We start from the raw sequence: 26909 nt of genomic DNA on the forward strand, positions 1-26909 counted from the left end.
AACAAGTGGATTTTCTGTTTGGTTAGCGTTACCTTCCTGCTGTGCTTAAGTTGTGTTTACACTTGCTCCACGCATGCCCCTGTGTCCCATCGTTTAAAAGAAAAACACAATTGGGCACATGATGGTTAAGTGCAGTCTTTGATTCCAAGCCAACATCACACCTATTTGGCCTCATTTTCATTCTCTTATCTCAAAGTCCGCACCTCGGATATCCGGAACAGCCAATCCTGTATTGATTCTCCAACAGCCGCCGTCAGTGAAGAATTACCTTTAGTGACAATTACTTAGTCTTTTTTGCTTTCCTGAATCGGTTGAGATTAATATAGTCCCATCTAAATTATTCATTTTAAGAGCACATCATATAAACTAGTCAGCCGTGAAGTTCCCATACATAGTTTCAGTCCTGTCTTTTTTTCCATACATAGGGATGTTAAAAGGGCCCCTCAACAGGTATGGGCACTCATCCTGCCTTAAAGCCCAGTACTTTACGGCAGGTTTGATGCAACTTCCTTGATTCCATAAGCAACTTCTTCCCTGACGTCCTGTGGTGGAGGAGTTTAGATTTCAGGACTAATGTCAAACTGTTGGTTATTGGTACCTTTATTTATGGATATCTTTCCGACTGATACTGGTAGTTATCAATTCTGCAGCAGATGATGTGGAAGTTTGCACTACTGAAGTTTCCTTCAACATCTTTCTACTCTCCTCTGACTCACAGTACCCAGGAATTTATTCATTCAGGGATATCTGACCACCATGCTTCTGGAAAACTATATTAGTGATTGGTGTTTTATTACAAATTGCCTAATAAACTATAGCCAGGACCACTAGAGATATATGGCAGTGAGGGGCCAAATTATGTGGCAAGGTCCATTCTTCTCTGTTTAAGACACACTTGTCAATGATACCCACTGTAGTTAATGACCAACAGGGATTTTAATAAAGTCTCCTGGCCAGTAACTTCTGTAGGGTTCTGATTTGTGTTGTAGGAAGAAAGCAGTCCATTTACAAAGTCCAGATAGAGTATCTTTTTGCACATGATTTGAGTAAACCATGCACTTTGTTCAAGAGTGTGCTGCTAACTTTATCCCAGCGGGAAGCAAGCACATCTGCAGCCCTCTGGGGCAGTGTGCGTAATACCTTTTGGTTGCAGAAGCAGAGACTTTTCACAGCTTGCGAGGGGCTATCCTCTCTATATCTCGGCATGCATGTCTGTGATCGTCCATGGGCAGCTCCTTTGACACTGCTCCGTCCACCCCACCAGGAAATGTCTAGCACACAACTTGCCTTTGTACAATCCCTGGTAGATACTGCGCTGCTCAGGAGAACATCAGAGTTACTGCGCTGCTCTGGAGAACATCAGAGTGCAGCGCTGGCAGAGAAGCATGTTGCTGTTTGCATATGTTTTTCGTTGTTATTTCATTGTAGTTGTAATCTCCTTTTGACCAGTAATTTTATACAGAAGCATTATCATTCACAATTTCTCAAAATGTTTGCACATTCATCTCAACTTATGTGTTTTAGTAACAATGTATTTGTGTATATATATATATATATCTTATATATCTTATCTTATATATCTTATATATATATAATAATTCAACATGAAACACTTTCCTATAAACAAATGAGTTCTGATTACTCATTTTTTACTTCTTTTTTGTTTTTTTATGCAGCACCAGACATGTCGTCCAAAAGCAGCATTTTGACAGCGAGTCAACAGAAGAGGAAAATGGAGAGGCATGACATTATTGATTAATCGGAAAAAAGAGCAAAGAACATCCTGACCATGTACGAACAGGTAATTAGACTATAAATGCCTTAGGTTCTGTGAGCCATTTTGTGAAGTATCTCCCTATATCAAGAAAACATCAAATGTAATTCAAGGTTAAATTACGGCAGCCATATACTGCTCTTAGCATGCTTGATACTCATGAGCACTCCACGTTTTATGCATGCAACACGAGGGGACCACCTACCTGAAAATGGGGACTTCCTAATGCAAAATCCCCGCATCACCTCCGTCTATTGGAGAGATGAAAATATCTTGCGTACCTTTCACCCGCGTTTGTTGTGAGACTCGTGCTCTCAGTCGTACTCTTCCATGCTAGATCTATGCTAGCAACGGAAATTTGCAATTGTGCAAACCAGTGGGGAGCCCAGTATTTGGGATCTATGTAATATTACCCTACGTTTGTAAACAAATATATATATATGTATAGGCCTTGTTTCAATGCACATGAGCCCCAGTCACTTAATAGTAGATGTCGGATATGTTGTTATGAACATTTTATTCAATTGTTATTCTGCAATTAAAGATACTGAACTGAAAGGTCACTGTCTTATCATTGAAGATTTCTGTAGGCATACATTCCTAATTAATTTCAACGCTGGCATGTAATGTGGATTTGGGATTCTCTTTTCTAAACGCCTTGCTCTACGTTCTAGTAGCCTATACAGGCCCCACATGGGAAGCTTTATTATTTTATCCTGTATCCTTGTAGAAGGATTTTAAATGCTGACATTAACCATCTCACCAGCAGTTTAGCAAGAATTGTACACAAAACATAGCCAATATTAGAATTTAAAACGTTTAAAAACATTATTGTGAAAGGTCGCTGTTACAAATCAAACTAATTGTGTAACTGAAGCAATATGGTGTAAATCTGCCTTTCTGCATGGTCACCTTGGATGTTTTTCTCCATCTCAGGATACTGGTATTAGGACACTACTCAAGTGCCACAGTATGTGTGGTCTGCCCCAAAAAATAGCACTATAAAAAGTACTCTGTTCAACTTTCCTGTAAGACCTCAGTAGATGGCAACAGAAAATGCACCTGTGACATGGACGGTCAATGCTTGCCTATCAGGAGCGCCACTGTGCCCCCCCGGTCAACAGTTTAAAAGCCCTTCAGTGATACAAAGAAAGGAAACGTGCCTGTGCTGTATAGGAATTTCTATTTTGATAGTTGTTTTAAATATATTAAGAAGTCATTCTTGAAGTTCATCTTGCATGCCCGCTGTGCAGGTTATCTAACATAAAAAAAGTGGCACACTGTTTATTTGACATGGCGTGCCCTCACCAAGACTAAATGTCCAAAAGCTGTTTTCCCTGAATGGGATGAAACTAACTATACCAGGAACAGGGCATGGTATAATTAAAATTTTAACTTGCATCTTTGCTTGAACAAATGCTAGCAAAATTTATTTTGCAGTCAATTTTGAACATCTAACATGATGATGAAAGCAGTAACTGCTGTCTGAGCCACAAACCTAGACATGGGTCCAGGAAAGCGTATGTGAATTTAACAACAGGTCACTTAGCAAAGATTAGCCATCTGGGAAGATACAGGCGCACTTGGCAGAACAAAGGACAGCCTTACACTGCTTTTTTAGATGGACATGTCAGATCTGCTCCTATGCATTTCCTGCCCTCATGTTCTAACCTCAGCAGGCGTCAGAGCCAATTTGGACCTTGATAGGGGAGATTATCTCATCGATAGCAAATATGCTTAAGGAGATCCAGAAACACTCTTATTGGAAGAATGGTTCACCATTTTAAATTTACTAAAATGTCAGATGTCTGACATCCGTTTTGCTGCTTCAGGCACAGAAAAAGCAGGAGGACTCCTGACTCTGGAATGTGCCACTCACGACAGCGAGCAGGATCCTGCTGGAACACTGCATTCTTTGCTGCAGTGTTTTCCAGGGTTATGCAGTTCGATTCTACTGCAGGACCATTTCGGGATCCCCGTGCCTCCCCCTCACAGAATGGTGCAGATCCTACTCGAAAGTGGTAGCAGTCATTTTTGTCTGTTCCCACCATGGGTCCTTCATGGCTCCTCTCCTTTTTTATAATTATCTTTCCCGTGAAAGATCACCCATTTTCTTCTCTAAGCAATCTCTCTCTCTCTCTCTCTCTCTCTCTCCAGGGTTCATGCATCCTATCCTGACAGTTTTGGAGAGCACTAGTCCTGAACCTGGCAAGGGCAGTTGATAGTAGTTATGTCACCCTGGAGCTCAAAAAGTTCTTTGTCACCACCATGTGGGGACCCTGATTCAAGAAAATAAAATTTGACACACTGGCTTAAGTTTCTATTCCGTAATCAGCTACCACTCATTCAACCTGTCACTACGTAATCCAGTACTGAGAAGTCCTGTTCTTTTGCTTATTCAGTGCTGACTAGTCCAGCTATGGACTTCGTCATGAAGTGTGAGCAGGAAGGTTTGATGAATCTGGGAGTCTCCTGTCAAGAGCAACCCGCAGCAAGAGCACCGAGGCAAGAGAGGCTGTCCTACTTCACTGACTTTTAACATGTGTGCTTGGCCCTTACAGAGGACAGTGGGCCAGGGAAGGCAGAGGGAAACTTCCATATTCAACCTGGCCCTCTGTCTCTTTTCCTTAATACACTTCCTGATCCACTACAAAGGATCCCTGGAATCTTCTAGGTAAAAGCTCTGTCATTCATATCTGTTCTCTGGGCTCCACTTCGAACACTCCATTATAGGTATCACTTGACTATGGTAAGCACAGACTGGAACACAGTGTTATACTTGTGCCATATGCACAAGTAAGATACACACAGGTGATATCCATTTTCTACATGTATGAGTGAAGGACCTGGTTGTAGTGCTCTGGTGGACATGGGTGAGGTAAGTATGCTGCTCTCCCTAGCAGATGACAGGAAAAAACCCTCTCCTACTATCACAATAATTTTGCTGCTGCGGCCACCACTATCAGTCCACTACAGCCAGCACCCTGGGAATGTCCTAGGACACACTTTGCCACTTGGGGGTTCCCAATCATGGAGTTAGGAAAATCATCAGGAAATTCTGTTTTCATCACCATGTGTTCCCCCGTGAAGTTGAATCACTGCAAAGAAGTTGACCCCCTCAGCAACTTGAGGTTTTCCTCCTTCATAGCCATCATCCACTTGATTGGCTTGTGATTCCTTTAGACAACAAATATGGTGCTGAACAAGTAAGGCCTGAACCGATGAAGGACCCTTACTACGGCGAAACACCTTTTGTCTTTGTCAGAATGGTTCTGCTCTGTAAACTGCAATCTGCAACTAATAAAGACAACAGGATGCTTCCTTTCCTTCTCGAGCTGGACAGAAACTACCGATGCTCCCTTGCAGAAGCATTAATATGTAAAGAGAAGGGCTCAGTATAGCCAGGGACCTTCAAGACTAGTGCATTTCATAATGTGTCCCTTAGGTCCTTAAAGGCCTTCTGATTCTCCTCAGTCCATCTCCCAATCTTGGGCTGCTTCTTGGATGTCATGGCTGTCTAAAAAAACAGCTATAGTTAGGTTCTAGTAGTACTTAGGGAGGCCTAGGAATGCCCACAACTTAGTCTCGGGTCCTGATTTAGGTATTGGTGGGCAAGTTACTCCCCGTCTGCTGAAATCTAAATTTCATAGACTATAATGGAATTTAGATTTCTTTGGATGGGAAATCCATCACCGCTGTTACTGCGTAGCTCGTATGCCAATATCTAAATCAGGTCCTTCAAAATCAAGTACTGATTGCACTTTTGCCTCCAAGGGGCAGTCTTCCTATTCCCTACTGGATGTCAAATGTAGACCACAGATTACTGACCCACCTGAAAGTATTTTTTAAGATAGTTTTTATTGAGTTTTGTACATATGACATCCTGAAGTTATGCAGGTGTAATGAGCGTTGATAGTCTGCCTAGGGCATTGGAGAACACTTCTTCCAAGTCACGGTAACTGTGTAGAATATCTAAGGTAGGTGGTCATCTTTTTTCACGGGTCATTGTAATAAAAGAGTGTCCATGTGGTAAGAGTGGCATCCAATCCCTTCTTATTTGCAGCTGTTATCCACCAATGTAGATCTGCCTTCCAGGAAGAGACCTTTGTAGTCTGCTCAGAATACCAGCTCATCGCAGTCAGTCTCTTCACAGCAGTAGGCCAAGATAAGTGAATCTACAATATGACTTTGCCTTTTTGAGTTGTATTATGAGGCTAGTAAGTAGACCTGTAGTTTAAGGAGATGAGGGTTACCTATCAGTAAGCGTACGGTGTTTGTCACTTTCTTCCAATATTCCTCAGGTTCGGAGCAGGCCTGTATCATGTGGTAGACATCTGCAGCCTTCTGACAACATCTGTTGCAAGTGTTGGGTATGATCAGGCATATTGCATGTAGACACTAAGGGGCAAATTAAGTGCAGTGAATATAACTAAATTCCAGGAGTTTAAACCTTATGTTCCTGAGACCTTGACTGTGCGTTACAGGGCTTCAACCTATTCCACCTCAAACTCAACGCTTGCTGTATCATGTGCCGTGTATAACAGCGTCACTAACTTTCTTCCCCTGCCAATCAAGAGCAGAAAGGTCTTATAGGTCGATGGTTCGCCCTGCTTGCATCCCCATATTTGTCTTGCGGTATTGAGTAGTGTTGCATATGTTAGTAATTGCCATGTTGGAACAGGGTATTCCTCCCTCAAGTTGGTAAGTTCACGCAATTAACTGTAGTCCTACTGGTGGCCAACTAGGACCACCCCTGTCTGAGATCAAACTGCCTTTCACATCTTCAGTCCAGATGTGCAAAATCTAGCAAGGGAAAATAGCGGTGTCTCAGATGGGAAAGTGTGATGCATTTATTCCAACGATGCTGCAGCATCTGTCTGAGTTTAGGCTCTGACCCCATCTTTCATCCCCCATCTAGGATGGTGTGAGCCATATCGCAGTGCCCCCAGGCCTTCCTATGGTGCATACTTTTATGAGTGACAGGGTCTGAGAACCATCCCACTGCCAACCGTGTCAGGGCCTCCAAGTCCAGAGCACCCAAACTTCCCTCCATTATAGGGAACTGCAGTTTCTGGACCTCTACTAAGCACCGCTGCCCCCCCATATCAGATTATTTAGTAAAGTGATGAGTACTTTACCAAGAGATAGGGAATAGCTGTTGCAAATTAGTGAAGTAATAGGATAGTCTAGGTAACAGGACCATTTTACATAACGCTAGTCTCCCGGCTATTGATAGTGGTAGTTTTTTTCCAGAAGGTGGCCTAGTTTTTTACCTCCATACCCATTATAGATGTTGACCTCAATGACATCTAGTCACCTCGGTACTCCTGTACACTTACGCATCTGAAGGTGTGCTCCTCCCACTGAAGAAGTAATGTGGCAGCATAAGAGCAGTCGTTTGCGATTTTTCATATGCGGAAAAAGACACTACTTATTTTTATTGCTCACTAGCCCAGACAAGCCGCTGAACTCCTTAAACATGAAACATTTGCCTGGTGATTCAGTGCTCGGCATTCTTTAAATGTAGCCGTACATCATCTGTGTACAGAGAAATCACACCAGTGACTCCCTGCAGTGCCTCCCCCAGCTTTGACTCTTCTCTTCTAATAATGTTGACAAGTGTTTCCATCGCTAGGGAGAACAAGAAGGGCGATAGAGTGGAGTGGAGAGTCTTGTGCGTCTCTCTACATTTCTGTGACATTTAGAGTGTCATTGGGTTGTTTAGACTCTAGAACTATAATGCCGGGCCTAGTTGTAGGTGCTACGTAACCCTTGTCCTTAGTTGTAATGTATAGAGCCAACAATTGCAGGCCCAGGAGGGCCATATGTGTAGCATTAAAATCTGATGGGAGTCCATCACTCCCTAGGAGTTTACCAGCAACCAGCTGTTGACTCATGGGCCTAATCTCTTGTACAGTAATGGACTGACTGCTCAGCCTGTTTGGGGGACAGAGTACATAGCTTTGCATCTCTAATGAATGCTCACATATTACTATCCTGTATTTCACAATACCGTACGCTTAATGCTCTGCTAAAACTATGTTGATACTAGCATGGGTGTCTAGTACGGTGGTGCGTGCATTGTGGTCCCGATGGATGTGTGGAGAGATGCAAGGACAACTCTTGTAAGTGTCTGACTGGGCCAGTTTCGCTACTAAACAGCCTTCCCTATTGCCGTCCCAGAGTTCCTGTGTCGTGTATTGCCTATAATCATGAGTCTCTCCAGCTGAGTTATGTGTTGTCCTGTTTAAACTCCAGTGGAAGTTCTGGATCTGATAGTACTTTAAATTCTAGGATTTTTCTCTCGTGCTTTAGTGAACTGATTTCCCTAATCAATGCTTTGGCAAAGCCAATAGTTAGTTTTAGACATGAACCCTTAATATACACTTTGAACGCCTCCCATTCCACCACTGTGACAGCCTTTTGTTTGAAAATAAAATGCGACTGACTCCCTTATCATTCCCTTAAAGTCCATATCCTCCAAGGCAGTAGCCTGTAACCTTCCCTGCTAATCAAGCTCTGGGGCCTGCCCCACAGGACAGTCACCTGAGAAATGAGTTATGATCTGAAATGGTCTGTCCTAAGTATTCGTCATGTTTAATTCCGGTGCTCAAGTGAGTGGTGCAAGAGATTATGTGCAGTCTGGGATAAGTGTGTGTGAGTGCCACTTGGGTGCAAAAAATGAGTATTATTTCCATATTGGTGCATCTCCCTCCAGGTGCCTGTGAAGTGGCTTGACTTGCTGCACAAGCACACAAGCTTGGGTAATTCTGGATTGTAGCTGCAGCTCAATGTGATTTTGTATTTTTTCCATTTAGTGGCCTCATTGGATGTGCCCTGATATGTGTGGAGGTACCACTGCACCCCTTCATTACCCAAGTTACCCACTTCCGAGCTGAACTCCATGGAATGGGGAAACAAGGTAATGCACACATTTCTCTCTGTAAGAGTTTGAAAACTCAGACTGATTACTGCAACAAATTCGGACAAGTTAAGTATTTGTGGGGCAAATGTGCAGTATGTCCAGGCTACCTTTAATGCCACCTCAGGCATGACCAACTTGTTTGCACCTAAATTGGGATTATGAGGCCCTTCACCTTTTTCTGTCTGTTTGCAGGCACTTTGTTGTGCTACATGGAAGCCTAGGCTTTGGTAACTCTTATAATCCAGATTTGCAGACTGCATAGTAATCTGGTTTGTCTGGTGATCAGCCTGTGATCGGCCTACTACTAGTCTCATCCACAGAGGACATATTGTTTCAAGTACAACCTGCACTTGGGGGGGGGGGCGCATGCCCCACTAACTGAAAGCTCATGAATTAGCAGAATTTGGCATCCATTTAAAATATTTAAGTTCTTCACAGCTGCCACAACATGAAACAGCCCTGTGGCCTGTTTTAGCCGGTTTAATATTTATTGACTCTGACAACCTTATAGCAGGTAATCGTGTATTAAAATAATTATCTGCATAAGGCACCTTACTGATAACACGCAATGCAGCTTGAAAAGACCTCTCGCTTTTCACCGCTTACAAAGCCGCTCATTCTCTGTCGGATGCCCCGGGAAGTGCACCTGTCACAACATGTGCTGAGGCCAGTGTGAGGTGGGTCACTCGCATGCCCCTTTCACCTCACAGCAGTGCGGGGTGATCTCTGCTGCCATCTTGGCAAAACAAAGTGCATGATGGCAGTTTGAATTCTTCCTGCAAGCTGGACGTGAGCAAACTAAGCATGTATCTGGTAAGCAGCGAGAACGCCGCCTTGCTTTCTACAGCTTGGGAAGTAATGCAGGAAAAACCACTGTGGACGGTTAACCATTAAACAACCTTGTTATTGTTTCCATCATCCGATTAGCAGTTTGGGCTAATGTCGCTCATCCTTTAATTGGTCACAATGGAGAGGTCGGCATAGGGTGATTGGACCCGTATATATATATATATATATATATATATATATATATATATATATATATGTATATTTCACCTTTACAGAGTATCCTTGAGCAATAATACTCTGGTTTCGCCTAGAGGGTTGAACACAGCCAGGAGCACACTGTAGACACAGGACATTATTGTCTTCACAATACCAAACCAGAAAGGCAGCATTGCTATTTTATTTTCGTTTTACCATTATTATTTTTTTAACTGTGACTTTCAGTTTATACAGTTAAGCATTATGTGAACGTGGCAGCAAAGAGCTGACTACAAGATGAAAGTAATCCTATGCTTAATTTAGATTTTTTTATTTCACTGCGAATAAACATATTCAGTAAAAGTGTGGCGTTTGCTAACATACTTTGAAGGTCTATGAAAGGCATGGAGGAATTGTGTTTTTTTTTTCGGTGTGGTCAAGGGCTCAGCAAATATGCTTTGGTCCCTAGTACAGCCCGGCTAATGAGCCCCTCACGTTCCTAGGCTCAGTTGTAACACACCTTCTGGCTATGCTTTTGTGTCCACATTCGATTGTGACTTGCCTGATTCCGTAATGGAGGCGTTTACAGCAGTTTGTCAGACAGCTGCAGGATCTCACATGGAGGTTGGGCGAGGAGTCATCAAAGCTACGTTCCCTGTATAGTGTGGGATCTTTCTCAAGTAGTTGGTGGTAAAACACACTTCATGGTACACCATAGGCAGGGCCACTGGCAGTATGCAGCAGGGGAGGACCACATTTTGTGGCTGGCTTGACTAAATTATCTGGAAAGGAATGGCAAATTATGTGGTGCAATGCAATACATTTTGTGATAGTATTCCATCATTATTTTGTCATGTTTATACGCGTTAACGCTGCCCGGACAAATGTTTTATCCTATTAGTACTAGTTTAGCACACAAACACATCACTACATAACAGAAAGGTGAGTAGTCAACCTCTGCACGACAACACATGTTGCTGAGGTTTTAGTAACCTTGAATCTATCTGAGGCAGAAGAAACATCTTTTATGAAAATATGCAGAATATGCCTGCAGAGGATGGATTATGTGTCAAATTAGTCAAATCCATAAATATGCGGAAAACACAGCGGCTGCAAAATCGCACTTCTAATGGCCCTATATGTAGAGTTGTTCGCAGTCGTGGCCATGGAGAATTTTTCTTCAAATGTTCTTATTCAGACTGGAGCTTGTGGTGTTTTTGTGTACTAGAATGCCATTAGAAGTAGGCTTGTTTTACTGAGATAGATTGGGAGAAATAGATAGGAAAATAAAGAGGAGGGCGAACATCAGAACTAGAGATAGGGAGAAAATAGAGATACATTTAGAGAGAGAGGGAGAGAAGCATTTGTTCTCGTTTGTGAACGGACTAGGATCTCTTGCTGCAAGAAATGTAGGTTGATAACTAGCAGTTTGGGTGAGGCATAAAAAGTTTTCTTGCAGGTGGTTAGGAACATTCTACTGTTCCTGCCAAGGTCCAGTTAGCTAAGGCCACATTTCAACATTTCCTAGGAATTGAGATAATTCATTGAGTCCCCAGCAGGGAATTGCCTCTCTCCAGCCAAGCATCGTAGGTTGAGAAACAATAGACTGGATAGAATAGTTTGGACTTTTATACTTTTGGTCCAAATGGATGAACATGCCTTTTGTTGATACTCATTTCTATCCAAAGTTAGATGTATACCTTCCAGATTTGGCTAACAACAAAACCAACTACAACTAGTGTGATCTTAAATGGTTATATATAAGATACTTCAGGACATCTACCTTTTAATCAAATTAGATGGTACTATATATTTGAACGAATCACATGAGTAAGAATTAAAAGCAATGATTGTTTTGTTGGAAACATTGACAACATCAGCGATTTACAAGGGGCTGCATGATGTCTGCATTATTACGCTGTACCAGGAATGAGCTGATATGCTGGTGTATATGCTACTAACTCAGGACTTCTGAGAGATTCTAAGGAAAGTAGACTTGATGATAGTGCTGCTGATTAAATTAGTCATTGCGTGATTGCTGAATTTGTAGAAAGTGATCAATATCATTTATTGGTGAACTTTAGAGTCAATATAAAAAATTGCATAGTTCAAACAATGAGCTACCCAAGATTTTGCTGATAGTAACACAGAATGTCCTTTATGTTCACTGAAGTGACAATGGAGATTTTTTTTTTCCCAATGCCTTATAGAAATTCTGCCATTGCTTGAGCCACGTCTTGATCCTAGCACCACAGTAGAGAAGCAGTTATGATATGAGCATTAAAATGGTTCAGCCATCCTTGAAAACCCATACAAGTAAAAAAAAGAAATCTCCTTTACAGCTCATATTCATTGTTTGAAAAGGATGTAGAGCGATGAAGAGAAGCTGAAAATATATAGTCGGTAAAGATGATGTGGGTAGGATTAAGGTGGTTATACGAAATAATTTAAAATAAGAAAGGTGAAAAGCAGATGCAAAATTAAGTAATGTCACTGACTCTGTTGTAGGAAAATATTTTATGGCCATGCCAGTATTGTAGAATGATACTGGTGGTTTATTTTTAAAATCTTATCCACCATCTGATGGTTTTCTTATGAGCAGGTTTGGTGGAATGTCCCTTGAACTCATCACAGTTGGTAAAATAAAGAGATTGCTTAAGAGTCATGGTGGAGATAAAGCTTGAGGTCCAGATCTGATACCAGTGACCTTTTTGAAATAGAATGAAATCATTTGGTGCTAAATGCCAGGCATTGCCCAGAAATTTCAGCCTGAATATTAGCTGTGAATGCAAGTAAGATGACAAATTAAATCCTGCTAACTACTGCAAGACTTTCTCAAGTGAGCTTTGATTTGACATAGAGAATATTAACCATTCCTATGATCTCCCTTTTATAATAATGGTTTTAATAAAGCACTTATGCGTGCTATAAATTTGTCACCTTTACAAAGCATTGGAATCAGTCAGTACAGTCCTGCTGGTGTAGTCCTTGTGAGCAAAAAGTTTATACTGTCCTCTAAATAAGGTTATTTAACAGCTCTGTTGGTACCTTGGTGAGGCAAAGATGTGTTCTAGCTCAAAAATGTTTAACATTTTCCCTAGGGGTTTCAGTATTTATCTGCTGACTGTGGGTGGAGATATTTTAGATATTTTGACCAGGCTCGCCGCTTTCTTAGTTTCTGCAGATAGAGGAGTGCTGGACCTCACTGAGAACTGTCATATGGTTGTTTTGAATGGCTTTAATGAATGCAAATTAAGATACTTGGAATAAATGCAAGCAAAACCAAAGTGATGATTTAGTGAAACAAGCTCTCCCCTTTGATACATACATTTCTAGCACATTGAGAATGCTTTTAAAAGGTCTTTGTGTTCTGTTAGCCCAGAATAATATATGCACAACACTGGAGTTGTATTCCACATATTGATAAAGACACTTTATCTTTGGTATGGTAATGTTCCAAAGCAAAATTGGGAGTTTAAGAAGTTGGCCAGCCATGCAGGCCCATAAGCAGAAATCCCTTGCTAAAGTATACTTTGGGGCCATAGCTCTGCTATAGCGACTGGTAAGAAGAAAATTTTTTATGACCATATTAATGGGGACTCCTTGCTACATGCTTCTGGTGCCTCTAAGGCTTGAACTTGTTGTTCACTAAATAAAGTCATATTGTTCTTGGTTTGACTTTGTTCCAATGCCGAAACAGAACTTTTGAGAAAGCAGTCAGCGAGTTGTTGTCAGTTGGACTTGCTAGGACTACTCACTGGCTTCCTCATACAAAACAAACTGACCAAACAAAAAGGTCTCAGCTGTGAAACCTGTTGACTTTGGTAATGCCTTTTGTGGTATCCATGTCATCCGTCTTTGAATGGAGTATCTTAACACAAAACAAAATGCTTTCAATCCAATCTTTGTCTCTTCTAGCCCTTAATCAAGGGCAGCTCAAACCTACCCATGACCTAGACAGACGATTCTCACTTCAGTTTGATACTGGTAATCCATGTAACCTTGCCTCTAGGACTAACATTGTATATTAACATGCCTGTTCCAAAATTAAATGTGATAAGGCCTTGTAGGAGTTCCAACAACCTGGACCCCTGTACCATTAATGTATCTCAACCATATTAACACAGTTTTTAGACACACTGTTCTGTCTGCTACTTTACGTACTCACAGCTTAACACACGCCACCTGGTAATACACAGCCAAAATGAAGGCTGGGAGACAATGAGTGTGGAAAGTTGAAAGAAAGGGGAGACTGTCCTACTAGTCCTCCCTGGCCTATAATTTAAGGCTCAGTCATTATCAAGCCAAAGCCTCTTACTTTGAGAAGCTGTTTAAGGAAGAAGCACACACATCCTCTCCTATGTCTCGGATAGTTAGAGAGCTCACAAAACCAACCAGCTTATCTCAGCCCAAGAGGTGTGTGTCCGTCTTGCACTCTTCTTCACCAGTAAGATACATTTCTTTTATTACGGCATTAGAAGCACATACTATCACCTTACTCAGTATAGGAATCACAAACTCAGTCTCAGGTAGTGGAGATGATTCACCCAATAAAAAAATATCAAACTCTCCAGCTGCCACCTCCAATTAAATCATGGTTTCCAGACATCACCCAATAATGATGCTGAATGCCACATCTTCTGCAATAATTCCTGTTCCATCTTCAAAGCTTAATGACTCGACAGGCATTGTTCCTAGCTGCTGGAAGAAAACGAGAGATGTCAAATCCTGACCCTATGCTTGAGGGTAGCTATTGACCAGTCACCCTTCCTCTATCCATATCTAAAGGGGATGCCTGGCTCATTGGCTCTCAAACCACCTGAAAATCTGTACACTGTGGGATGCAGCCCAAATGGGATTCTGCGTGGCTACAGAAACTGCTCCGATCACGGTTCTATTTGAGATCAAAATGAGTTGGGATGCTGAGTATCCTAATGAGCCTATTCTGCTGGATCTCTCCACTGTGTTTGATACCATCTTGACCAGTTGGCAGCAGTTGTACTCTGCAGCACCTCACTTTCCTAAGTTTCTTTGTTCTTACCTGTACACAGACAGGCCCTTGTCCATTCCACTTTCTGGTCCAGATCCACCCTGGTCATGTGCTAAGGCTTCTAGGGATGCTCTCACTGTTTCCTATTTTATTCAACATGTACATAAAGTCTCTGATTAACATCCTAACTTCCTTATGGCGGGACTATGTATTCTATGCTGATGACAACCTCATATCCAAACCCTTATGGCACAATGCACCTTCACGCTGTCTAGGTCAGCATCTCACAACATGGCATTGGCCTCTTGCTTTAGGCATGTGAAGGAGGCAGAATCTTTTCTATTCTGGGCCAAAGCTTCGGAATCAGTTGCTCCCATCACATCAAACCACACATTCATTCGTAAAGAATTAAAGATCCATCTTTTTCATTAGTTTGGTTAGATTTCCTTGTAAGCTATTCATCAATGAATAGAATCCTGACAAGTCGATTTCATTCATTTATTTAAAGGTGGCTGCCACGGATGCGTATGCATTCATGGTGCCCACCTTCGATTGTAATTTGTTTTATTTTCAGTAACCTTATTTAAAGATGGCCATCATGGATGCCCGCATTCGTGGTGGTCATCTTTAAATGAGGTTTATTTTTTCAGAAAACCCACTCAAGGATAGGCATCATGAATATATGCACGTCAGCGACGACCATCTTATTTGGGATTTCTTGAAATATGAGAAATGGTGTTCAAGTGCGCCTACTGTGCACATGTGGATGATTAACCTGTAATAGCTGATTAACAAAAATGTAAGATGGCCACCTCTGATAAAGCGGCAGGCAGTGCTGGTAGCTCATGGTGCTCGCGTGATCAAGCAAACGCTGGGTGCTTTTAGGGGCGATGACGTTTGAAAGAGAGGGAAATGGTGGGATGCGAGAGAGGGAAAGAAAATAGTCTCTCACATCCACTGCAGCGCCTGGCGTCAGTAGTGAAGACTCCGTCATAAAACACCCATGATATGTTCAGTATCATCACTGATGACGTTACTGGAATACATTAAATTACATAATTGATGGCAAAACTGCATGGTGGGCGTGCGCGTGATTATTTATTTACTTGAGATAACTAAAACCGATGAGTTTCAGTGTTATTTGAGTTTGAAAAGCTCCCTTATCACCGAAATGTTCATCTAACTATAAAGTCAGTTTATCCTTTGGTTTCTTTCGGTGCATATCATCCGCTTTACGCCGTGCCGCTGCTCAGTGTTGAGTGGTGCGGCACCTGGCATGAAACATAAATAGCACTCCACGCAAAGTGAGTCACGCACATAACCCTTCATGCGTGGCCAAGGCCATGTGGCCGAAACGCCCTGCAGGAGCTAGAGCACCTTTAATAAATCAACTCTGGACAAGTTCACCCTGAGTGTGCATGACTCGCTTTGTGCAAAGTGCTCTCTCTCTCTCACTCTCTGGATATATATATATATATATATATATATATATTGTTATAATTTCGTAAAAATTTCACTTATAACATTTGAAACTAAAAAAAACTGAAAATTCACCAGTTATATTTAAGTGCAATAACTATAAATCACCCCATGAAGTAACTATAACTCCCAATGCCACCATGCACAGTGTTGTCATAAATGTTTTAATTTTGGTAATTTCAGATGTCATTAGTGATGTTATTAATTCTGTTGTTCAACACGTCATGAGTGATGTAATATATTTTTAGTTTAAAATGGTATGTTGTAATTGATGTTTTCAACTAACTAAAATGTAACTTTAGCCTTTGCATTTTTCAGTGAAATTCTACTATTTTTACTCTATCTAACTATAACTGTCATGTATTTAAACTTAGTCACCTCAGGATAGGAAGGCAGGCCTACCGGCTTTGTCAAGGAGTCAGCACATGATTGCAGTTTCTGTCAATAAACATTTAAATGAATCATGTGTAATCAAAACAACATTAAACACGTGTTGGTGTCTTTCTTTTACACTCCACAAGCCATAGAATGCAGCCATAAGTTCAACCACAAGGGGTCCCTGCATTCCGAAGCTGAAGAGCAAAATCTCCAGCTGTGGGAATGCTTAAAAATATCATAAACTTTCTTGAGGTCATGTTTGACAAACCCCAGGTAATATAGTATTGATTTTGTATTTTTTTCTGGGTAGCGGCTGCACTCACTGCACAAACCACAACACTTGAATAACATGGTGGTGTTGCCCTTGCCCAGGCTGCACCGCCTCCATGAATCACAATATATCTTAATGAGTCCATAAAGGACATCATGGGTTCTGGCAGCTGATTTACTATTCGTTCCCTTTTTTGGTAGTTTATTTTTTGTGTGGGTGTCCTGGGAAACACACATTTGTTTTAATATGACGGTCCGTGATCAAGACCAGTAGTGGTCGAAGTGTGTTGGTACTTGGTTGTGCTTTAACTAATGTTTAATAATTAAATATTTACTTTGACATGAGTGTGTCCTGTACTTGTTTTAACGGATTAGTATTGTGTGTGTGTGTGTTATATATATATATTTATTAAAACAAATAGACTTCATGTACTTAATATAAGAAATTAATTATTTAATTTTGTACATTTGTGGTGGAAATGTATGCATTTATGAGGTATAAGGAACCTAGCCAAAAGGTAGCGCAGTGCTGTAGAGAGTTAAGACAAGCATAAAGTCCATGAGTGATAGGAGAGGTAGTTGGGTTATGGACGGTTAATGTATTGTGATGTAGTGCTCTTCAAAGGGGTGAGTCTTCCTAAATTGGAGCAAAGTTGGGGTGGGCCCGATGGATACAGTGAGCTTGTTTCAGGTCCTGGGTGCACAGATGGTAAAAGCATGCTGCCTTGATTTTCTTTTTGACACATCTTATTGTGCAGTCTGATGGTGTCTTGTCTGCTGGTGTGCTGAAAGCCACCAGAGATTGTGAGTTTGTCTGCAAAAGAAGCAGATATGCTGGTCATGATGGCTTTGTAAATGGTGCAATTGTTTTCGAATGATGGTTCAGGCCAGCTAGGCGAGCCAGTGCAGTTCCATCAGAATGGGGGTGAAATTATCATATTTCTACATGCCCTGGATGAGCAGTGCTGCAGCATGGAGTAGGCTCTTAAAGAGTTCAGTGTGGACTCTAGAAGGCCATGGAGAAGGGTACTACCACCAACCTGGTGCAGGAGTATGAGGGCTTGAACAACAGATCTGAAGTCGATTCCTGAAAGACATGGTTTTAGTTTGGAGGAGAGAGCCTGTACCAGACAGTCTTTATTTTGTTGAGCAGTGTGTACCTTCAGGGTGAGGTTAGTATTCAGAGTGAATCCAAGTGGGATTCAAAGCCATCATGGCCCAGTTTTATATTGTTTCTCATTTGCTGTTCTTGGCGAATAACAGGAATTCTGTCTTTGTTGGGATGAGCTTCAGGTAGGAGCTGGACATCCAGACCTGGATGAAACACAGGCAGTGTTTGAGGTGGTGAATGTCTGAAGCAGAGGAGGTTTTTCAAGTAGAGTTGTGTATCTTTGGCATATCAATGAATCTTTGAATCTTGATGCTGTTATCTGTGTGTGGAGCACCAAGCAGCTCCATGTAAAGGCTGAAGATAACAGGAGACAGTGTGAAACCCTGGGGGACTTCGCAGGAGCTAGATATCTTTTGGGACCTGGAGGTGCCCATGTGAACAAATTAGTGTCAGCTGGAGAAGTAAGAAGACAACCAGTGAAGAACATTGCAGATGAAGCCAGACTCTAGAGTGTGTATGAGGGTGAGATGGTTGCCTGTGTCAAAAACAGCAAAGAGGCTCAGCAACATCAGTAGGAAAGGGTCATCTTTGTCTGGGGTCAAGCGGACAGTCTCCAATGTGTGAGGTAGTGATCTCCACACTGCAGCATGATCTGAAGCCCGACTGACAGTCGTGCAGGAGATGGTTATCTTTGATATGATCTTGGAGTTGGACACAGGCTACTTTTTCAATGATCTTGCCAATGAATCATAGGTGAGTAGTTGGCCAGTGGTTGGTGAGCTTGGCAGGCTTTACTATCGGTTTCGTTAGGCATAGGATTATCTTTAGTTATGGGAGTATCTGTCTGGTCCTGAGAGCTTCTGGGAGGATGCCTTGAGTTGGGTAGACATCGACAATGTTGATTCGGAGTGAGAGGCAGCCCCCAGGGAGATCTTTGATAAAGGACGAGTAAGATATTATCTTCAAGAGGAGTCACTCTGAAGGACTTGAGTATGTCCGCAAGTTCTCCGAGAGACAGGGCTTGGAAGACTGACCAGTGTGAGATGCTACAGGAAGGGGTGGATGTAAAGAACATCTGCAGGCTTAGCGTTGTCAGTGTGCTCTTTCAGATCTTCTGTGTTTTTCATTTAAGAAGAGGATCATGGTATAAGTTTCTGTGAAGTGAAGAATATGTGGGTCTGGCAGGGGGTTAATACAGTGCTTGATTACTTTGTTATGCAGATAAATATTTGTTGTAATTTATTATTATTATTTTTATTATTACTGCAGTATTGGATCTTTTAGAGATTCACATACTTGAATCATTCCCCAACGTCCAAGTGGGAGTCCCACTGCACCATTAGAGAGCAGTACAATGATAAAGATAGCCTGTAAAGACCACAAGACCTTCAGTTTAGTAATATATCTTTGTCATTTAAAAAAAAGACAAAACGTTAAGCTCCAATCAGTCAAGTTCTATCATCCTCTAGAACAAATATTGCATTTACTACCTTTATTCATCCCACAAAGTGAAGGTTTGCACGGTATGTCGTACCTTTTCTAAAACCCTGAAGGACAGAGGGGAAGTTACTACTGTTGTTTCAAAAGCTTAAAGCTAAGAAGGACCCTGTTTCTGAAGACGACAGTCAGGATTCTTCATCATCCTCCAAGAAAGTTCAAAAACAGGGAGAGGTAGAGATTAGAAGCTCATTCTCCTCATGAGCCCTTCAGAAATTCTACAAAAAAGACTCACCATCGGTTTCACAAGGAGCGAAGTCCTTCAGAATTTTTTTTGTAAGGAACGTAGTCCCTGCGAAAGCCATTCTAAAATGCATAGGGGTCATATTTTCTCTTTAGAAAAGCCTGATTACTCAAGGTCTGAGCTTCACTCCCCTCCAGCTCAGATTTACCACAAATTCAAGAAACCATTGTCGAAGAGATCGCCGATGAGCCCACCACTGCCGATGAAGAAATCGTCTCCTACACCGTTGATGACGAAAGCAACTACAGCGGCATCTATGTCATCAACCATGATGACAATAATAACAGTGACTATAATCGGATCACCATAGACGATATAGCCTACAGCATCCATCCCGTCGATGGTACAACTAGTCTCTGCTTCATCGACAATGACAACACCATTGATGCCGAAAAATACTCCCAGCGGTGGTGAAAGCACCATTGAAGACCTCAACAGCCTCATCAGCAACATCGTTGACGAGGGAAAAACTCAAAAGAAAGACCAAAAAAGATGAGAAAAACAAAATAGCTAACACCAGAACATACATCACCCAACAAAGTCTCACCCTTACCACCCAGTCATCTCCTGGATGAGGATGAGTCAGAGGATGATGGTCCTTTTGGGGTTGCACGCAGTCCATTAGAACTGCATGTTAAATACCAGCAGGACGATGATGACGAGGAAGAAGCTTTCTATGGCCAAAAATATTGTCCCCCTCAGCAAGAGGTTTTACGTTACCAGGACTAGTTTTAACCATTTCAACAGCAGTATCATAAGGACCAAGATTATTGGTTTCAGATTTACAACTGATGATGGCGGACTACCGCAAATGTTTTCCGCCTACTCCATCTTCACCCAGGCAGGGGATTCCACCTCCGAAGACTACTCCGGTGCAACCTTCTATCCCTCAAACCCTGAAAAAAGTCACCAACAGTTGTCTCCACAAATTATACCCCAAAGCCTCAAATTGTGCCTCTATATGACACCTCATCTTCAGATGACGAAAAGTAAGAGGGAGAACTTTGTGATGTTCACACTAAATGGGATGATTATCTCATACCTACACTGTCATCCCCAACATCACCATGGATTCAGCCATGAAACCATAGGGGGTTTTCATATTTTCATGGACGGAGCAACAAAGAGATTCGATCTTCCCATGACACCAAAGCAAACTGATTGCTTCTTATATGACTTCAAGGAACCCTTCAGGAAGAGCATCAGGCTATGCCCAGCATGGATTCCATCTAGAAAGGGGGGATTAAGACCATGAAAAACCCAGTCAGTAGCTGCAGTATCCTAAAATACCTTTTCGTGGTGCATGAGGCAGAGGGCAATTCTCCTACGGAGGAGGCTCCCAATAATACAGGTACCCATCATACTCAGTTGGTTAACAACAATTTTGCTGCAGTACCAGCAGTAACAAACCCCTTAGGCACCCTACACTAGGCAAATCAAAAAAGTAAATTTGGGTTGACAGGGAAACAACAGGTTGTTGACAATGACGAAATAAAGTCACCGACTACACCCACATCTCCTGCGACATGTCTTGGCGGCAGAATAACCAAGCAGCATTCAATTTGGCCACACACTGGCATTCATTCAAAACAGCCCCCGAACCCTCCCCAGAAGTCTCCGCAAACACATCTGCATTTTCTCGGGTTAGAAGTCCAGACCATGCTCAGCAAAGGGGCCATAGAATAAGTTCCTGGAAGCCAGAAGGAGAGAGTATTTTATTCCTGTTTCTTCTCAGTCTGGAAGAAGTCAGGGGAATGGAGGCCTATCATGGATCTGAGAAATCTAAACAACTATCTCAGGAAACAGACGTTTCGCATGGTGACGCTTCAGGATATCCTACAACTTCAAAACCAGTGTGATTATATGACAACATGCATATTTTCATGTCCTGATACACCCACAGCACCGAACATTTCTAAGATTCACAGTAGCTGGCAGCCATTAGCAGTTCAAAGGCCTCCCATTCGGCCCAAAATCCGCTCTCGCATTTTCACAAAATGCTTGGCACCAGTGGCGGCTTTTTTAAGGCAGGAAAAACTGCAACTCTTTCCATACCTCGACGATTGGCTGGTTGAGGCACCTTCCCATCAGGCTATACAGAGGTCAACCAATGTCTGCATACACCTTTTTAACAAACTGGGTCTTTTACGTTGAAACGGCAAAAATCAGCTCTACAACCATTTGAGAGGATAACATTCTTAGGGGCTACACTGGGTACAGTGCCCAACAAAGCATATACCACACCAGAAAGACAGACAAGACTGCAGTTCTTTTGGCACAACTAGTGCAAAGGAAAAAGTCACTTTCTGTTTGCCCCTACAAAACCTTGCTAGGGATGATGTCCTCTGGCATTCCCTTGGTGCCGTACTTCTGAATGCGACAATTGCAAGAGGATCTGGACAGGCAGTGGATTCAAACAAAAGGCTTTTTCAACAATATCATCCATGTCAGCCCAGGAACAGTCACAGCTCTGTCCTGGTGGACTCGAGAGGCGAATCTCGCCATAGATCTGACATTCATACCCCAGACGTCTCCATTGGTCATCATCACAGACGCCTCCTTAGAGGGTTGGGGAGCTCATCTGCAATACCTACTAGTCAGCAGCACATGGGAACGGTCTCAATTGCTTCTTCACATCAGTCTACTAGAACTCTAGGCAGTACATCTAGCCTTGCAAGCCTCCCTGCCCAGAATTGAAACTCTGCGTGCTCATCAGCACAGACAACACCACGACCATGCACTATATCAACAAACAAGATGGCACAAGGTCTCAAATGCTGCCCAAAAATTGCAGAGGATTGTGGAATGGTCGATCCGTCACCAGGTGAATCTAAAGGCAGAATATGTCCTGGGGAAGCAGAATGTTATAGCAAACGCTCTGAGCAGGGTGAAAAGTGTTTGCCAAAAATGTGAAATAAATCAGGGCATCCTGGAGGAAATTATTCATCAGTGGGGCAGACCGACTTTAGACTTGTTTGCAACATCTCAGAACCTGGAAATGCTGGTTCTACACAAGTTGGCATCTGCAGCCAGGGTCATGGGGAAAATCACATTTTCGATCACATAGTCTGGAATCTTTGCCTGCGCTTTTCCTCTGATTCCTCTCCTCCCAAGAGTTCTCACAAATATGAAAACGGAGCCCTGCAGAACCATTCTCATAGTTCCGTGGCCATGGCAACATGGCCCACAGAGTTACTTCTCCTCTTAGAGAACACATCCAACTGCAGCCACTTCCGTCTTTACTGGCAATAAGTCAGGGCCAAGTACTACACCTGGATCCCAAATCCTTGCACTTGCCAGCCTGGCTCCTGAATTCAGTGAGATTGCGCATCTGAACATCCCAGGAGAATGCAGGGATATCCTAGCCAGAGTTTGTGCAGATAGTACAAATAAGGCTTAGGGTCTTAAATGAAAGTGGTTTTTCATCTGGTGTCAAAGTCCAGTGTACACCCAGTGTCATCTGCACCGGAGGAAAGCCTCCCTTATCTCCTATATCTTACACAAGCGGGTCTCGCTAATGCTTCCATTATCGTTCACCTAGCAGCCACATCCCGCTTCATAGGATCGGCAGCATCACCATTGTTATGGTCTAGCAGACTCATATAATAATTCCTCAAGGGTCTCTTTAGGGTCTTCCCGCCAGTGAGACGTCTTCCTCTACTCTGGCAACTAAACACTGCACTTTCCCAACTAATGAAAGGCACATTCAAGTCCATCCATAAAGCAGACATTAAATTTCTGTCTTGGAAATTGACTCTCTTGGCATTAACATCAGCAAGGCGGGTTAATGAAATACAGGCTTTCACCGTTCAAGAATATTTCCTATAAATCATAAATGATAAAGTGATTCTGCAAATGCATACAAAATTAATTCCAAAAGTTCCATCAGACTTCCACTTAAATGAACCGATAATTTTAAAGGCCTTTTTCCCAGATCCTAATACTACAGCTGAAAAGTAGTTTCATTCTTTGGATTTGAGGAGATGTCTAAAATCTTACCTTGACAAAGCAAAACACTTCTGCAAATCCAACCAATTATTAGTAGCATACAGTGCTCCTAGAAGGGGTTATCCACTAGGGAAACAGAACATAGCAAGATGGATATCTAATGCCATACAATTTTGTTACCAAAAGGCTGACACCCCACTGCAAACAAATGTGTGAGCTCATTCGACCAGAAGTGAATCGACTTTGACAGTGTTGTTTGCAGGTGTGTCTATCCAAGTTATCTGCAGGTCAGCGACCTGGAAAAATAAACACACTTTTACGCAGCACTACTGCTTGGAGTCTGCAGTTCACAGAGATGAGGCAGTGGGCCAAGCGGTATTACAACATCTTTTCCAGTAAAGGTGAGCTATCGTAGTAAGTGGTCCCACCATTCTCTAATGTGTTACACACATTTTACATTGTTTATATATTTATATCTGTAAATATGGACAAATGTATTTTAATGTTCATGCAAACAATTTGCTATTCAACTGCTATTTCATATGATTCAATCATGTGAGTCTATGAAAGGCCCAATACTGAAGACAATATGTTACATACTGTAGTTCTCCAGTATTGGTATCTTTCATAGATTCACATGCAAACCACCCTCCCCCTCTGTAGCTTACCTCCTCTGTCATGTGGTATTTATTCACACTCAAGCTCTAAATATCTGAGGGACAGAAGCCTCTCAGAAGAGTGTTCTAGAGGGTAATACAACCTGATTGGTTGGAGACTAAAGTCTAGTCTCTTTCTTAAAATGCCAAAGATATGTTACTCAACCAAAGGTGTTATGGCCTTTCCAGGCTATCTTTATCATTGCACTGCTTTCTGATGGTACAGTGGGGCTCCCACTTCGACTACAGGGTGTGATTCAACCATGTAATCTATGAAAGCTACCAATACTGGAGAGCTACAGCTACAGGTAAGTAACTTATTTTCTTATTACTACTACTGCTATTGGTGCTGCTGCAGTTTTGTCATTATTAATATCAGCAATATTAATAATCAGATAATTATAAAGGGGCTTCAATTGGAAAATATAGCTGATACATGACAAGTGATTAATAAACTGTAGAAGGGAAGGTTTATGACAAGCAGAGAACATAATTAAGCTAGAGGCCTGTTATGCAGTTCTCATAAAATCTTCTCATTCAAATCTGTACATTATAAGGGTGTGAAGTTACACGCACTCCATTAATTCAAAGCAAAAAAAACATCAGGAGCCTCTACAGGAAGATGAGCTTCAGACTACCACTTCATTAAACTGAACAATTGAACACATTGATGTATGATGAAATTGGTATACTTATGATTTTATACTGTTCCATCTTGAAAACAGAGGAGTATAACTAGCCAATAAATAAAGAAACACTCATATGACCTTAATAAATTATCTGGGAGTAAATCTTAGACAGCCATGTTGAAGAAATATTTGTGAAAATCACAGATATATGCAGGAGTTTGATAATGCTCTTTCATCTGCGTTTACAGAAGTTAAGCTGCACAATACTTTTTTAATATGGTAAACATGGAAGAAATCAAATAAAAAATTAATATGATCTATTTAGCTTGATGTTTTTCCCTATCATAAGCTGCATTATTGTTTGTTGACTCTCCTTTTCTAAGCTTTATCTGTAGTCCCTTTGTCATGAGAATTTCCACTTGACCAAGTAATCTTTGAAAATCCTTTGTAAAAGATTTTCCCTTGCCCTGCTATCTAGCGTGCTGTTTAGAATCCTCTTGTCAATCTTCCCTTAGCTGGGATGTTTTCTGCAACTCATCACCAGTACACTATGCTATCTTCTTCCGTTTAATGTCAACTGTCCTCGTGTAGGTGACTACTAGATGTTTCCAGTGCAGAGGTACAGTTGAGAAACATTATGCTTCAGACAACATTTGAAACTGTTCATGAACAATGGATCAATTGGAAATTCATGAGAGCAGGAAGTAAAGTTCTAAGATTAGGAGCTGTAGGTTAGACCAGTGATCTTCAAACTATTTAATGCCGCCCCCCCGGTGAAAATAAATCACCGGGCCCCCTCAACATTTTTCACAATTATTTTATTAAAATGCCAGACTGTCACCCAAACCCAGCAACATGCAGAAAGCCTTTCTTCCGGGATGCAACTCTGAAATGTTTTGGAATTCTGCTCTTTTGAAACAAATGACAAAACCCTGGCATATCTTATGTAATATTATTGTATGAGCCTAGGTAAGCACCATAGAGTTGTGTGCACAGTATGGACTTGACATGGATGCTTTGTTTGGGAGGGGGGAGATGAAACAATTCAATACCATGTATAACAGTGTAATAATAGTAGGCAGAGCCTTAGGTAGAACTGTTATGGTACCATCAGTTGCATTTGGTGGCTCTAGAGTGTAGTGAAAGGCTTGCACACTATAATAGGGCTAGGCAATAGGGAAAATCTGTAACCTTAATGTCGGTGAACCCGTGTCCATGCATGATCAGCAGCTGCCCACTCCACCCCCATGGGGCAAATACCAGTTTGATCCTGATTCCGAGCTGTGAGAAATTCTTTGCGGAGACTCAGGTCATCTGGAATTACTGCATTTATACTGATACTGGCTAGAATCTGCATAGGACATGTGTTATTGTAAGCTATACCCCTAAGAATGGTGAATGACTGTGGAACTGGACTTACCATGTGGAATTCCACACAGTATTCCCAGGTCTTGTGAGTTTAATGCAGTCTCTTAGCACCTGTTCTGAGGATATCGCCTGGCATGGGGAGCATGCATTGCATCTTCCTTGGTACCTTGGAAAGACTGCACGAGCCAGGGAATGGGTCCAGACTGGATCTCTGCCCTTTCTGAAAGCAGTTTTTACTGGCTAGTTTATAAAATCAGGACCAGTGTTCCCACATCCAGAATATCCTGGTGCAGGAACACAACTGCTGATAATTGGAATTCCACTCCATCCAACTTGCATTGGGCTTCTGAGCAGCCAATTAATTGAGAACGTTAGCATCCAGCATACCCTCATATGCCAGAATACAGGCCTAAAGAAGAGGTTTTCTGTCCTTGATCACAACAAACCCACAGGTATCTGTGGGAAAAAGCCGTAGACGGTTCTTGTGAGCAGTACACAAAGCATTTGGAAATTTAAGCTTTTTTTCTTATTTACCACACTTGGATTGAAATTCTCTTTCAGTTAAAAGAGAGATGCCATTATAATCATCATAAGCATGGATAATCCAAATATACTTGATGGTTTTTGAAGATGTATAAGAGCATCAAGCGGGTTCA

At 41.9% G+C, this 26909-nt stretch overlaps 1 long non-coding RNA gene across 3 annotated transcripts in view; it reads left to right on the forward strand.

Moving 5' to 3' along the window:
* LOC138287643 (uncharacterized) overlaps window positions 1-26909 on the forward strand; it is a 144341-nt gene that overhangs the window by 28079 nt on the left and 89353 nt on the right. For all 3 annotated transcript variants that reach the window (XR_011202260.1, XR_011202261.1, XR_011202262.1), the window contains exon 2: window positions 1677-1801. This is a non-coding gene — a long non-coding RNA (uncharacterized lncRNA). The remainder of the gene's footprint in view (window positions 1-1676; window positions 1802-26909) is intronic.

The sequence above is a fragment of the Pleurodeles waltl genome, chromosome 4_1 (genome assembly GCF_031143425.1).
Source record: "Pleurodeles waltl isolate 20211129_DDA chromosome 4_1, aPleWal1.hap1.20221129, whole genome shotgun sequence".
In the NCBI taxonomy this organism is placed as follows: Eukaryota; Metazoa; Chordata; class Amphibia; order Caudata; family Salamandridae; genus Pleurodeles; species Pleurodeles waltl.